Raw genomic sequence first — 14,748 nt, 5'->3', positions numbered from 1 at the left:
TAACCTTCACCTCCCCACACATTAGTTCATAAGATTCACAAGTGCAAGGATCAGAAAATATTATCCCGAGGGTTCGACCATGTATTTTTTTTTTACAAACGTTGATCTATGGCAAACATTTTCAGTGCACCTTACCTAATTTTTCCTCTTTTAGAAACATACGAAATCTGATAGCAGAGCGCGTCCATCTTGTACTAATCTTGTCCATTGCTGCATCTGGCTAAGATAAATTGCCCTGACGTCACTAAATCATATGGCCCGCCCCTGACCCTCACATAACCAACCCTAGTGATATTCAACACCTTTCTCGGTAACGTTCCTCTCCAGCATAGCCAAATGCGCCCATAAGCACCTACATGCCGTGACGCAGAACCTGAAAATGAACACACATTGACTTACAACATAGCATATCACAATTTGAAATAATAAACCGTTTTTTTTAAAAGAAAACAGTAACACTATACAATTTGTAAAGTACTTTCATTTCACAATAAAGTGTCCGAGAACATCGGACTATTTCCATATGCAAGCAAATTGCAAAATTGTTTCTGCGCTCGTGATGGAAAATGTTCATCGTGAGGCACACGTTGTTCTTTTCCCATACACAAAGTATTTGTTTTCGATAAAGGAACCGCTTCGGGTGCACAGTGAATTCCGGGGCGTCGGCATTAAGTTGGGCCTAGAACACCATAAAAGATGTTATGTTACCCCTAAGCACCAATGCAGCGTAGGGACACGTGGGTCCTGCACGATCATCCCAAAAAATAGTTACGGTGATCTAGGCGTTTATGAGTATGTGCATCTGCCGTTGAAAAAATCCATCACTGGCATCTGGAATCCATGGCAATCACAGTAAGGCAGCATGTAACTATTTGGAAAACCCAACAGAAAATACTTATCAATACCCAACCTTTATTACAATACATGTATTGATGTCTTAATTCGGCATACAGTTTAAACTAACGATTGCTGCACGCAGCAAACAGTTTAAAAAAAGACAAAAAGAACGTGGAAACTGATACACAAATCGTTGTGGTCATACATGACATTTTAAAGAAATATTAGCGTTGGACATGGGTGAATCTAGTGATAGTCTACAAACACCAAGAATCTGCACTCTCCATAACTACAAAAAATGGCAATTACACAGAAAGATAGTACTTCAGTTACATTGCCAAAATTAAATCTCGTTCCGGTGTAGAGTCGTCAAAAGCAAACTTACACGATATTGACTGTCTCCATTCTCTTCGTAAAACTAAGAAAGCAATGTGCTTGCACCAAAGAATCTTCATGAACTGATATTACATGTGCCTTACAAACGTTTAGAATGCATAACCTTATCAAATGTTCCTTTTTGCAGACTTTCACTCCCTGCATTCTTACTGAATTTTGCCTTTCGCTCAAGGTCAAAAAACAATTGACCCTTAGGGTTCAGTCGGATGCGTGGGCCTCCTGAGCTCGCAACCAAAAAAGCAAAGCTACTGACCTTCGCTCAGAATCTAAATACATTCTCACTTTGCAACAACATGTCTCAACGCATTCATGAGAACTGGTACTCCCATACACTTGCAGACCCACTGCTTCCATCAAACACTGCAGGTGGCTCCCTTAGATTTCAAACTCTAGAGTGCCAGTCTGGCTGCAATATTATTTTAAATACATTGTAACACAGACACAGTATTTCTTCGCCTGTACTTTACGGACATTATATTGAGCAACAACTTCAAATCTACTGTATGATTTTCGTGACAAAAAAACACCACTTTTTTACTTCCTGCTGCCACATCCCATCCCCGCCTCATCAACCCTCACCTTCCGAGACAGTATTTGATAAGTTTAACAAATGCAATGTTGTGTTGTTTTATATGTTTTAGCGGCGATGTCCACGTACACCAAAACACAAATGAAAGCTGGCGGGCGCATCGAAACAATCTGACGCACTTCACGCTCTTCAACATCCAATCAGCGAATGCGTCACATGTTCGTGGACATTACGCTGGCGATTAGCCAATCAGTATCTTGTCCGCGGAGCGAATAGGGAAGTGTGACCGCAAAGCAGGCATAGATATTACTAACTTTTTGAAACATACTTTTTGGTCGTTTTAAAAAAACCTACTGGACGGATTGTCACCAAATTTACAAAAGCACGGTTTTGGGACCAAGCTCCTGCTCCTGCCGCAAATTTGGTGAAAATCCAGGTGAAAAGTCCACGTGGGCTTTCCGTTCTGTCTGGCTAAATTAAGATGTGTTGCTTTGACTCCCAGGACCCCCTTCAACATTCCACCTACAGCAAGTCTTTGTTTATGGAGTTTTCAATAGATTTTGAGTCTTCAGCAAGACACTACCTCAAGCTTCGTAGGTAGTTTATCTAATGCTTGAAGTAAAGGTAACAAAATGCTAGCTCCATCTCTAAGCTTGGGAGTAGCGGCGCTCAATTTCAAGCCTGATGCTGCTGTATTCACATGCCTAGGACAGCTGCTTCGGGCCGATCAAGCACAAGTCCGGGAGCTGCAGCTCAGGGCTGGCCACTACATGTCTGGGGGCTGTGGCTCTGGCTGATAATGCAAAGGTCGAGAGCCTGGGCTTTGCCAGAGGACTCCGCTCCTCCCTCCTTCAGCGTTGAAGTACCTTATCAAGACACTGGTTATGATGCAGACTGAACCATTCCAGGGTCTGGTAAGGAGCGAGAGTGAGTTTCTTCCCTATTGACTTTGATGAGCTTAAAAGAGGAGAAGTTGATATGTTGCAGTGCTTTAAACACAAAACCCATAATCTGTCCCACGATGGGGTGAATTCATCTGCACAAGAAAGGCCCTACTACGCCTTGATACTTCAGAGTTGACTACAGGTGTACCCATCTTCTGGCTGGTCCTGAACAAAAGGAGTCAACCGTTGCCCAGCACAATATAAAATACATCTGTGACATTACTCTTTTCTCACCTAACATTCTAGGCTCTTCCCTCCATTACGAGTTGGAGGAGGCCCTGTCCTTCAAAAACATGTAGTTAAGGAAGTTCTTGGAAAGTGTGAATGCCAAAGCCCAATTTGACCTGGCACCTGCTCTCTGGAACGCCTTGCTGATTGAAAAATTTAAATTGTGGCTCTTTGCAAATGCTTTCAATTGTTCAACGAGGCTCTCTCTCTACTTCAGGTCCAGGAAATCACCTTCTGGTACATGCGTGCTTTACAAAATGCAGCAAATAAAATAAATACAATGGCAAAGTCCCCTGCCGGGATTCAAGTGTGCTTATTGGGTTGCCTCAATCCCTTCGTATCAGCTCTGCAGTACCTCCTCATAGCAGAGTACAGTCACATGGCTCAGTGGATAGTAGTAGCTCCAACTGAGAGAACTCCATCCTTAAATAGCCAGGCCACTATGGGAATGAGGGTAAGAGACCACTACAAGTCCACAACCTGATCCAGAAGGGACAATTGGGAATTTGGGGCATCTGTGAGTTACCACCCTGCCAAACCTCCTCGGCCCCTTGACATGGACACGCTGTGGTATGAAATAACCGAGATCTGTACTCCTTACATTCGAAAAGGGAAATGCAGTTCTTGGCGCATTGGTTGGGCTATAGCATAGCTGACCATTCATGGGAACCAGAGAGCAACCTTTCCGCACCAAGACTGATCCAGCACTTTCAGACGATAGCTCGATAGTCCTTGAGCAGGTATGGGGGAAATTAGAGGATGAATTTCACAGGGATGGGTTTCCTATCAGGACTCAGGTTGCCTGGCGGTCCATCCCTGTTTTCCTCGCTCATGGCTTAATATCCAGCAGGCTCATCAGTATAGCTCAACTGTGCTAGCATGGAATTCAGCAACTATAAAAAGGAACCTTGAATACTGTTGCCAGCTAAGCTGCAACTGTTATACTGGTTCCTGCTTTAGGTTTGTCTGGAGGATTCTCATCTTGTTTTTTCCTGGGACCTTAACTCTCCAAATACCAAAATCCGCTGATTCCTGCCAGAATAATAAGACCTCTTGGGCCTCATAAGTTGGACGGTATTGCGCAGGCAATTCTGGCATGAAACCGGCAAACTGGTCTACCGTTTCAGCCACCCGATATCCCGGAATATTACAGAAGGCAGAAAGGGTGGTAAATCCCCATTCCATGGAGTCCCATGGGACATAGGAGGGGATTGCTGGTATTACTGGCACCGGTATTAACGGTGCAGGTAATACCAGCAGTTTTTTGCTGGTGGGGCCCCCCCTCCATTTACTGCCAGCTCTTAGCTGGAGGTAAATTCGTGAACCCCACCAAAAAACTTGTAGTTTTGCGGTGCAGAAAAGGGCAGGTCACGGAATTACCAGCACTTTTCCTGCACCGCAAAACTTGCAATGTAGCCCCTATCTTGCCCCCTTTTTTGGGGCCCCTTATCTTTTTTGCTTTTTCCCCTGGTTTTCCTGAATGTTTTCTGAACCAAGTCTTTATTGACAAAATGTAGCACAACAATTAAAGATAGTTGTCCATCAGCGTTCAAATATATAACTCTCATTCCTTGATCTCAGTTGTGCGAGTGTAACAATTTGCATATCAACCAAATGCTAATAAGAAAGACCTACACCCTATTATCTTCAGCTTCCTGATCATCTATAATTCCCCTGCCCGCAACCCCTCTCAGGTCTTCAACAACTATGTTGACCTTCATTGTTCATCGATATTCTGTACATTATTCACTCTGACCTCGTCTGGTATCATGTCCAATCTACATAATCTTGCTGGGATGTAGAGACGGTTGGCATCCTTAAGGGCATACGTTATTAAGGGAGACCAAATCTTCCCGACCATATTAGATCTTCATGGATTGACTGCTGTTTTTCCCAAACTAAAAATATCCCATTTTGCATAGTACCATTGTACAATCAAGGGTGTTTCACTCTTCCGCCATTTCCTTGCACTACAACACTTAGCGCACAGTATCAGGTTTGCGCACAGCACTCCCTTCCGCCCCCCGATTGTGGTGTCTCCCGGTCCAGGGATAGCATCTTACTGATCCTTGATTTCACTTCCTGCCAGAAGTGTTTAATTGCGTGCACCCCCACCAGACACGCTCCAGTGTCCCCTCCTCCCCGCATTCCGGCCAGCACAGTGGGAAGTTGGATTGCTTCATTTTGTTCAGCTTATTTGGGGTGTAATGCCACTTGTGCAGGATTTTGAATTGCAATTCCTGGATTTGTGCCCAGGTGTAAGACCCAAAAACCTCTCGCGTTGCCCGTTCCCACTCCTTGTTTGTGAACTGGCTACCTGCACCAAACTCCCACTTGCCCCGCACCTTCACTGGTCATTCCTTGCTCCATTTCCCCTAATAAGATTTTGTAAATCGTGGACATGAGGCCCCCATTAGTCTCACTGTCTGAGATTGTCCTTTCTTACTCTGTTTGCGTTGTGGTCACCCCCTCTTTCATTGCCAAAGTGCATGCCAATGTTTAAGTTGCTGGTATGTAAAGACATCCCTATTGTCCACCACAAATTCCAGGGTACACTTGCCAAATGTCTTAAAATCCGCTCCCTCGTACAAATCCCCAAGCTCCCTCAATTCCCCTACTATTGCGGAAATCTATTATGTTCCAACGCTGGCGGATAGGCTGGGTTCTGGAAACCGGTGTCTTTGGTGATGGCCATGGTGCCAAATTATGTTTCGCATTTACTTTATCCCAAATCTCCAAAGTACATCTCGTTATGGGGTTTTGGCCTATCCCCTCTTCTCAGCCACAGTATTTTCCATATGCATTCTCCAGCCACCCCCTGCTTCATCTGTACCCAGTGCTTCAAATTACTCTCCTTCCCACACTCAGCTAGTACCCACAATTGCACTGCGTGCAAGTACTTCATCACATTGGGGCATCCCACTCCTCCCTGCCTTTTGGGCTTGTATAAAACAGCTCTACCTCCGCAATCGGGAGTGCCTAGAACAAGTATAAAAGTTGAGGAAGGATGTTAATTTTAACAATCGCTATTCTCCTTAGTCATGATATATATTCGCTCTTCCACGTATTCAAATCCTTCCTAATTTGACCAATTAAGGGCGAATAATTTACCTTAAACAGCGTTTCCAACTTCTGGGTTAGGTTCACTCCCAGGTATTGCACTGAACCCTCCGCCCAGCGAAAAGGTGTTTGGGCATTAAGGCACTCCACCTTTGGTTAGTGACCATTAGCATGACGTTGTCCACGAACAAATTTATTTTGTTAATGTTAATCAAATCTTATAAGGCGCAACTCGCAGCAAGTAAGAAAGAAAGAAAAGGGAAAAAGAGCCACGGAAAAGCCAAGAGAGGACACCAGAATCACTAAGAAGGTTTAATCAGAGTTAAAAAGAAATGTTTTGAGAGAGTTCTTAAAAAGAAGAAACTCTGAACAAAGACGAAGAGAGCGAGAGAGAGTTCCAGAGGCGTGGAGCAACAAAGTCAAAACTAGAGTACCAAAGTAAATAAGCCTGTAACGTGGCTGCTCAAGTTTGTTGAGATTACTGGACCGAAGTGAGTGGGAAGTACGAGAATGCTTGATCCTTGCCTTCAGGTAAGATGGTGCTTTATCCATAAGGCACTTGAGGTGAAGGACAGCACCTTGTAAGTAATGCAGTGCTCAACAGGAAACCAATGCAGAGAGTTATGTACTTCGGAGACGCGATTCTCTAGACAGGCCACACACTGCTCGAACACCATTATTTTGTGCCACCTGTAAGCAGGTCAGGTTAGACTGTGAGGTCTAACCTGTTTATGTAGTGCTTTGGTTCACGTTACTCCCGCTACTGCTGTATTCTCTCTTAATTTTTGCGCAAATGGCTCCATCCCTAGTTTTAGGAAAGGGCCTAGTGCGCCTGCCGTTCACCTTCACCCTGGCTAACAGGCTCCGAAAGTTAGCCTGAATCATCCTCAAGAAGTAGGGTCCCACTCCTACCACCTCCAGTACTTTAAACATACAAGTCCTGTTTACTCGATCAAACACCTTCTCGGCATCAAGTACCAAGAGAAGCGTGGGGACCTTAGTTTCTATCCTGGAAGCTTTATCTACAAGATGGAGTATTCGCTGCATATTATCCAATGTGTTCCTCGCTTGTATGAATCCTGACTGGTCTTGTGCTATCAAATTTGGCAGGACTCCCTCCAGTCTTGAAACTAGGACTTGAGTGTATAGTTTAGCATCTATATTGATTAGCGCTATTGGTCAATAGGAGTAACATAGCTGCAGATCTTTGTCTGGTTTAGGAATCGGGGTGATGTGGTTCATTTCCTTAGATGCGAAATGTGCCCTCTCTCTTGGAATTCATTAAATCGGGCCACCAGAACAACCCCCCAGTTGTTTGCTAAATGTTTCATAGAAAGTTGCCGTGAGGCCATCTACCCCAGGGCTTTTTTTGTAATTTCAGACTGCCTGTGGCTCGCCAAACCTCCTCTCGTTATTAGTGCCTCCAAGTACCCCCTCTGCTCACTTGATAGTTTTGGGCAAGACCAATCCCATAACTAGGCAGCTTGCTCCCTCGCGACACATGGTTCTACCCTGTACAATTTCGCAAAGAAGTCCTCCAGCAACTTTCTTTTACCCCCCCCCGACCCCACTTCTGCTGCTACCACCCTTTCTCTCTGGTCCCGTAGGCCCACCATGAAGTGTCTCTGTTCCCTTGCTCCCAATTGCCTCGCTAATATACTTCCCCACTCTCCCAACTCTCGCTAACCCCACTCTCAATTGGCATTTTCTCCATGTCACTACCAAGCCTCATACTGCTCACCAACCCATAAAAACAGATTCTAATACCACTTCCACCCCTGCCACAGCCCCCCTCTCCCATCCTCTCAAAGGAGCTTTAATAAACGGCAGTTCCCTGGTCGCTCATGACACAGATTGCCGACCTGGTTTTGGCAGAAAATCTCGACTTTCTCGCCATTACCAGTCATGGTTGCACAATGTGGCAGGACCCATGCTTTCGCTAGCAGTCCCTGACGGCTACACAATTTTAAGACAGGACAAAGATAAGAAGCGAGGTGGAGGCTTTGCCATTATCTCCAAAACTAGCCTCTCTATGAGACTCGCTCCCTCTCCAGTTACCCAATCTTGTGATGTCCTCACAGCTAAATTGCCATTAGTCAACTCCCAGACCCTTACTATTCATCTAATTTATAGACCCCCTGGACCCATCAGGACTGCCAACATCCTGTCCGAACTCGGCCTCACCCAAAAAATGTGCGCACCCACTCATAATAAAGGGAGAATTCTTGATCGGGTGGCTGACTACAATTGCACGGCTAATATCACCTGCATCTCCCTGCAACTCTTGACGGAACACTCCCTCCTGTCTTTTGCGCTCACAACTACCAGACCACCTCCCCCAGTGGCCCCTATGGCCCCTGCTTGCCTAACAAGGAACAAAAAGAATATTACGGTGGACAAACTTATTCCCGCCATTCTCCCCACCCTCACTTGCGGACAACTTGGATCCAGAAACGCTTGTTAACAAAAATAATAATAATAATGCTAACATCGCTTGATACTGTTGCCCCAGTCAAACTCAAACCAAGCAAACCCAAAACCCACCTGAATAAGTGGTTCACCCCACAGTTAAAAGATTTACAACAAAAAAAAGGAACTGTGAAACTTCGTAGAGATTACTCCCCTCCGAAGTCAAATTGACTGAAATCTCATCCCTGTACAAAAAGGAAATCTGCCTAGCCAAACGTAACTCCTACAACAAACGCACCTCTCATGCTAACTCTACTATGAAGGATTGTTCACAATCCTTAAGGAACTAGAGTCTCCTATCCCCACACCCGACATCTGTACTAAAGACAAAACCTGGTGCTCAGATATCCAACAGGCACTTTCCAATAAAATAACCATCCTCCAAAATTAAATAGCCAAAAAAAAAAGCATCCCTAATTTCTCTGTCACCACACAATAATACGACTCCTGACCTCTCCCCTAATGAAACGATATCGGACACCACTCCTGCCTGTTTCAATTTTACCATAACCTCCAATCTTGAGGTAGAAAAAGTAATTGTTTCACTTAAGTCTTCTAGCTGCTAGGGTGACTGACCTCTGCCCAGCCGAGCTCATAAAGGATGCAACGAGAGAACTTGCCCCTTTCATCTCCAAACTTATCAATGCCTCATTTGCATCCGGTACCATTCCCTCCAACCTCAAACAATCTTAGGTGCTCCCACTGTTAAAAAAGCAAACCTTAGACCCACTCATAGCCACCAACTACCGACCTATTACAACAGTACCCGTCCTATTAAAAATACGCGACAAGGTCACCTACCTTCAAATCCAAAAATATCAAACTTCACCAACTCCAAGGAGTTCGGCAATCAGGCTTCTGCCCCCAACACGGAACGGAGATTGCCCTCATCGAAGGGACAAAGGGAAAACAGCCCTCCTTCTCCTCCTTGACCTCTCAGCTGCATTTGACCTTGTGGACCACAAGGTCTTATGCAGCCACCTAGACTCAGCTGCCCATTTCTCCAAAGAGGCCATAGTCTGGAGGAAGTCCTTAAGTGACAGAACCATGAGGGTCTTCTCCCCCTCAGCAGCGGCAGATCCCATCCTCATTACGTGTGGGGTGCCCCAGGGCTCTTGTATCTCCCCTACATTGTACAACCTATTCACAAAGCCCCTTTTCGACGATCTGGACCATCTTGATATCACCTACACTAACTATGTAGATGATACTCAGATTCTCCTCCCACTTTCTGAGGATTATGTTAAGGATTTGGCCTTGTTGAACAGAGTGTAATTCATCATCCAGGCATGGATGGCGACCTATGGTCTATGCCTGAATGATGATAAAACTGAATCATCCTGGGTACCCCCACCAACATTAACAAACTAGGTCAGGACTACTCATCCTTCATAATCGATGGTAACCTCATTAAAGTTGCCAAGGAGGTAAAGACCCTTGGCTTCTATCTTGACTCCATTCTCTCCTTCACAAAAACAAGTGAATTCCATGGCCTCGGCCACCGGCTACACCTGTAAGCTTATTAGAACCGGAAAACCCTTTCTCTGGCATTATCCTGGCCAGAGCCCTCATCCTCTCCACGCTAGATTATTGCAATGCCCTTTACATTGGAGCCAATAAATCAATTATCCAGAGGATCCAAATCCTCCAAAATAATGCCTTGAGAGCAGCCCTCGGTGTGGCTAGAAGAACCCACATATCTGAGGTTAGGCGTCAAAACAACTGGCTATCAACCCTCAATAAAATCCAGCTAAAAACTGCATCCTTGACCTACAAAGCCTTGAACAACACTGCCCCTAGTTATCTCACCAACCGTTTCTGTAGAAGAAACTCCAACAGACCCACGATAATAGCCAATACCAATTGCCTCACCATCTCCAGATTTAAGCTCTCGAAGGTAGGCGGAAGCAGTTTCCCCGTCAAAGCGGTCCAACTGTGGAACTCCCTGCCCCCTACAATTAGAGAAGACCAACCCTACCTGAACTTCAGTCTTAACTACACCAACTGGCTCAAGTCCACTGATCAGTAGGACCGCTCGCCACTTTACCAGCTATCCTGACCAGACAGTCTACCCACGGCTAACTTATAACTGGATGTTTTTTGACCACTCTTCATGGTATTTACTGACTTATACTTGTTTAATGTACATATACTTGATCCTCTTCATATTTATTGATTCATATTCCTTTCTTATGCCTGTAATATTGCTGATCATCATGTGCCACTTCTTGTAACTTAAGCTTTGCATATCCTTGTAATTTCCATATCCCCCGGGTCTGGCGCGCACTACAAATGAATAAACAAACTTCCCACTTTATTCCCATGCTCATAGAAGGGCTGCTTACATTTAAGATGGTGCTCTCCACCAACTGATTTGACCAGTTGTCTCAGTTGCCCCTCGCATGTGCCAGTTGCTTCGCTGACTTAGCCGTCTGTCTCTTTGTGTGCCGCCTCCAATCTGGTTATTTTTTTCCCTCGAACTCCCTTTCCTCCTTCCTCCTCACCTCCCTGCACTCCTTAGCAATGTTAATTATATCATGTTTAATGTGATCCTTTAATCTATCCCATCTCTCCCCCTCCGTGACACCCGGTACCTTAACCACTGCCATATGTTTACCTAGATTCCTAGTTCCTGTGTCCCTCAATAAATCATCTACCAATCTCCAGGCTCTATTCCCTCTTCTGGAGGCCCCCTCTTCCCAATCCAGTGACAACGGAGCATGGTCAGAGATAGTGATTGACCCTATTCGCGCTTTGTAACTCCCTGTCATTATGCCTTGCATGATTCAAATGTAATCTATTCTTGAATACGTTTTGTGCACTGAGGAGTAAAATGAGTAGTCCCTCTCCTACGGGTGGCCTACCCTCCATACGTCCAACAAGCCTAAGCCGGCCAACCTTTCTCGCAGCTGCTTCGACAATGTTCCTGTGGTATGTCACCTTATCCCTCCTGACCTGTCCCACTTCAAGTCGAACGTCAGATTGAAATCCCCAGTGTTCACCCACTCACCCTCTCCAAATGCCTCCAGCTTATCCAACCATGCCTCCAAGAAAAGGTCCTTCCCCCGATTGGGCACATATATAGATGCTAATGTGTATGTCTGCCCTTAACCATTACATACCTCCCGAGTGGGTACTTCCGGACTTTTACTTCCTCCAAGTTGAGCTCTCTATGCAGCAAGATTGCAACCCCTGCCTCTTTGTTGGTGGCATGTGCCTGCAAGTGAGTGGGGTAGACCGTACTATGCAGCCTCCTCGCTTATCCCTTTTTTTTTAACATAACTTTTTATTTGCATTTTGAAACATTTCAACAATAGTCGTGCCCCCACCCCCCCCTTCTGGTCTGGCAAAGATCCCTTGGAGTATTCTGCATTCCTGTGCCACCCTGTTCCTCTGTGTTGGGGGATATTTGCAGTGCATTCCCTTCCTGGCCCCTGTCCTTTTTGCTTCGTCTGATGCTATCGTACCAGGCCGAGGAGGCACATTTTCCTTGGGCACCAGGCCCCCTTTGATCCTGCTTGTAGGAAGTCCAAGACCCTCGACCACTCTGTGCGATAGGCTCGATGTTCTCCCTGGAGGGAACAGGTTAGCCACTCTAGGGCTGCAAAGTTCCAAATTTTCCCTACCCACTCGTGTTCCAGCAGGGGTTCCTTAGATTTCCATTTTTTGTGCTAATGCCAGTGCCCCTGCCATTATAAGGATGCTGTATACTTTGTGGTTGACTCTCGAGGTAAGGTCCTCCAGGGCCCCATCAAGGCCCATCAGTGCCAGGCCTCTGTTGCCTCCACTCTTCACCCCCAGGACTTGTTCTAGCGCCTCTTGTATACATCTCAAGTATTCACTTATTTTGGGGAGGTCCCACCATATGTGGCTCCATGTTCCCTCCATTCCCCAGTTTCTCCAACAATACTTTGATTCCGCCGGGTACATTTTGTGCAGTCTTGTTGGTGTTAAGTGCCACTGTAAGAGTAATTTTACCCAGATCTCTCAGATTTGGAGGGCTCTCGTAGGTTTGGGGATATTCAACCATAATTTGCCCTATCGGTCTCCCCTATTGTGTGTCCCATGGACAGTTCCCATCTTTTCATGTAGCTTCTTTGAGTCGGTTCCTCGCCTGATTTTATATGTGCGTATATCGATGCTAACACCCGCCTGTCCCAGTGGTCCGTGATTAAGTATTTTTCGAAGGGGGTTAATTGGCGTGTCCCAGCCTCTTTCATAGTGGGGTGATGAAGCCAGTACCTTATTTGCGTATAACGAAAATTGCTCCCCCATACCTAGTGCAAAGTCAATTTTATATTGATTGAAGGGTTTCACCCGAATCCCATCAAAAAAGTCTGATCTTTTGGCATCCCACCTCCTGCCATTTAGTAAAAGTGGTGGTCTTACACCCTGGGGTAAATTGCAGACTTCCGAATATTGGGGTGAGCGGGGATGGGAAGGAGGTGATATGCGCCTTTTTGATGGCCGTGTGCCACAAGTCTCCCACTAGAGCGAATTCTGTGCTGCTGTACATTTGGGTCGGTCTGTCTGCCTTGGGTTTCCAAAGTATCCCTTCCACGTTCTCCCATGCTACTGCCCTGTCCATAGGTGTCCAGATCTTATCACGATCATCGTTCTGCCAGTCCTGTATTACTCTAATTTGAGCTGCCAAATAGAAGGCTTTGAAATCTGGTTCCCCCAGCCCTCCTCTGGACGTGGGCATCGTCATCACCCTGGTGGCTACTCTCGATGTTCTATTATTCCAGACAAATCTGCTAGTAAGTTTCTGGATAGCCCTAAAAAGGGCGGTCGGTACATGGATTGGGAGGGCCGAAAAGTAGTATAGCAACTGGGGTAGTATAACCATTTTTAGCACGTTTATTCGGCCCAGAAATGTAATGGACAAGGGTCCCCAGTCGATCAGTTTACTTTGAGCTTTTATATAAGGGGTGGATAATTTGCCGGATACAACTCCTCTGTTGATTTGGCCAGCTTGATTCCTAAAAAGGTTATGTTAGTTCCACCCATCTGTAAGGGGAGTACTTTTTGAGTTCCTGTTGTATTTCCTTCGGGGTTGTGAGATTGAGGAACTCAGACTTGTGTGCCACCGTCCCAAATTTACTGGGTTCGCTTTCTATTGCCCCATCGGAGACTTCTGGATGGGGTATTGTTAGGCACATATCATCCGCGAATGTGACTATTTTATGTACTGTTCCCTCCAAATGTAATTCCCGCTATTTCTTTATTAGCTCTCACCGCTGCCAATAGGGGTTCTAAGTGCAAAAAACTGGGAAGGGTTTTCACTGTCTGCGCTCCCAACCAAATTGAATAATTGAGACTTTTAGAGTCAAAAAATATTGAGACCAAGAAAACATTACGGAGTCACTTTTTGATTTTTGGTGTCTGATTTTTAGTCAAGCAAATGTCATACAGTATATTCCTATGAACATACATTTCACAACTTGTGATTTAAGGAAAAAATGGAACATGGAATGCCAATAGGAAAGGCAACTGTACACATTGTGGTTGCAAAAATAATTAGAACAAGATAAGATAACAAGAAATGTATAACAATGGAAAAGAAGTACAATTCCACAAATTGTGATACCAAAAGCATATAATTGGAACAAAAAGGTGCCAACAAGAAACGCCAACACTCGTTTCAACCCTAAACGGGCCATTCTCAGGGCGTTTAAATCCAAGAGTTACTATCAACCAAAAAACATTACTCTTGACTAGAGGTAACATTGGTTCATTTCCAGTTTTAGTGAATTTCACCCATTATGCACAAAGAGAAATCATGTCTATGCATTTGTATTAAAAAAGTGCAGATGTCAGAAGATTTGAAAAAATCTCTGTAGTAGTCGTTGCCAGTGCGGTTGTTGGCAAAACTTGAGTCACTGCTCATGTCTGGAGATGTATCCCGCTGGGGGGTGTGGTGGTGTTCCAGATGAGCCCAGAGTAATATCATGGGGAGTATTTCAACTCTCACACAGCTGCTGCCGGCGGTTTGTGCCTCGTTTATAATATGTCCCCCTTGTGCCTCGTTGCTCAGAGCAACAAGGCAAAAAACGCCGGCAGCAGCTGTGTGAGAATAGAAATACTCCCCAAGATATTACGCTGGGCTCATGTGGAACACCACCACACCCCCAGCGGGATACATCTCCAGACATGAGCAGTGACTCAAGTTTTGCGAGAGACAGGATCCTGTTTTTCAATCTGCATTTCGCTATTGAAGCTTCGAAGCTTCATCAAAGAAGCACTCCCGACTAATTGAAAGAGGGATTCATTTATGAATACTTA

The 14,748-nt window shown here is 45.2% G+C and overlaps 1 protein-coding gene across 5 annotated transcripts in view; it reads right to left on the bottom strand.

Annotated features, from left to right (window-relative positions):
- The window catches only part of DENND5A (DENN domain containing 5A), a 2,487,481-nt gene that overhangs the window by 2,208,073 nt on the left and 264,660 nt on the right, over positions 1 to 14,748 (bottom strand). The gene's annotated exons all lie outside the window — the stretch shown is intronic.

The sequence above is a fragment of the Ambystoma mexicanum genome, chromosome 11 (assembly GCF_040938575.1).
Source record: "Ambystoma mexicanum isolate Mex_15411 chromosome 11, UKY_AmexF1_1, whole genome shotgun sequence".
NCBI lineage: Eukaryota > Metazoa > Chordata > Amphibia > Caudata > Ambystomatidae > Ambystoma > Ambystoma mexicanum.
The sequence above is the reverse complement of the archived record's forward strand: the minus strand, read 5'-3'. Positions and strand labels throughout refer to the sequence as shown.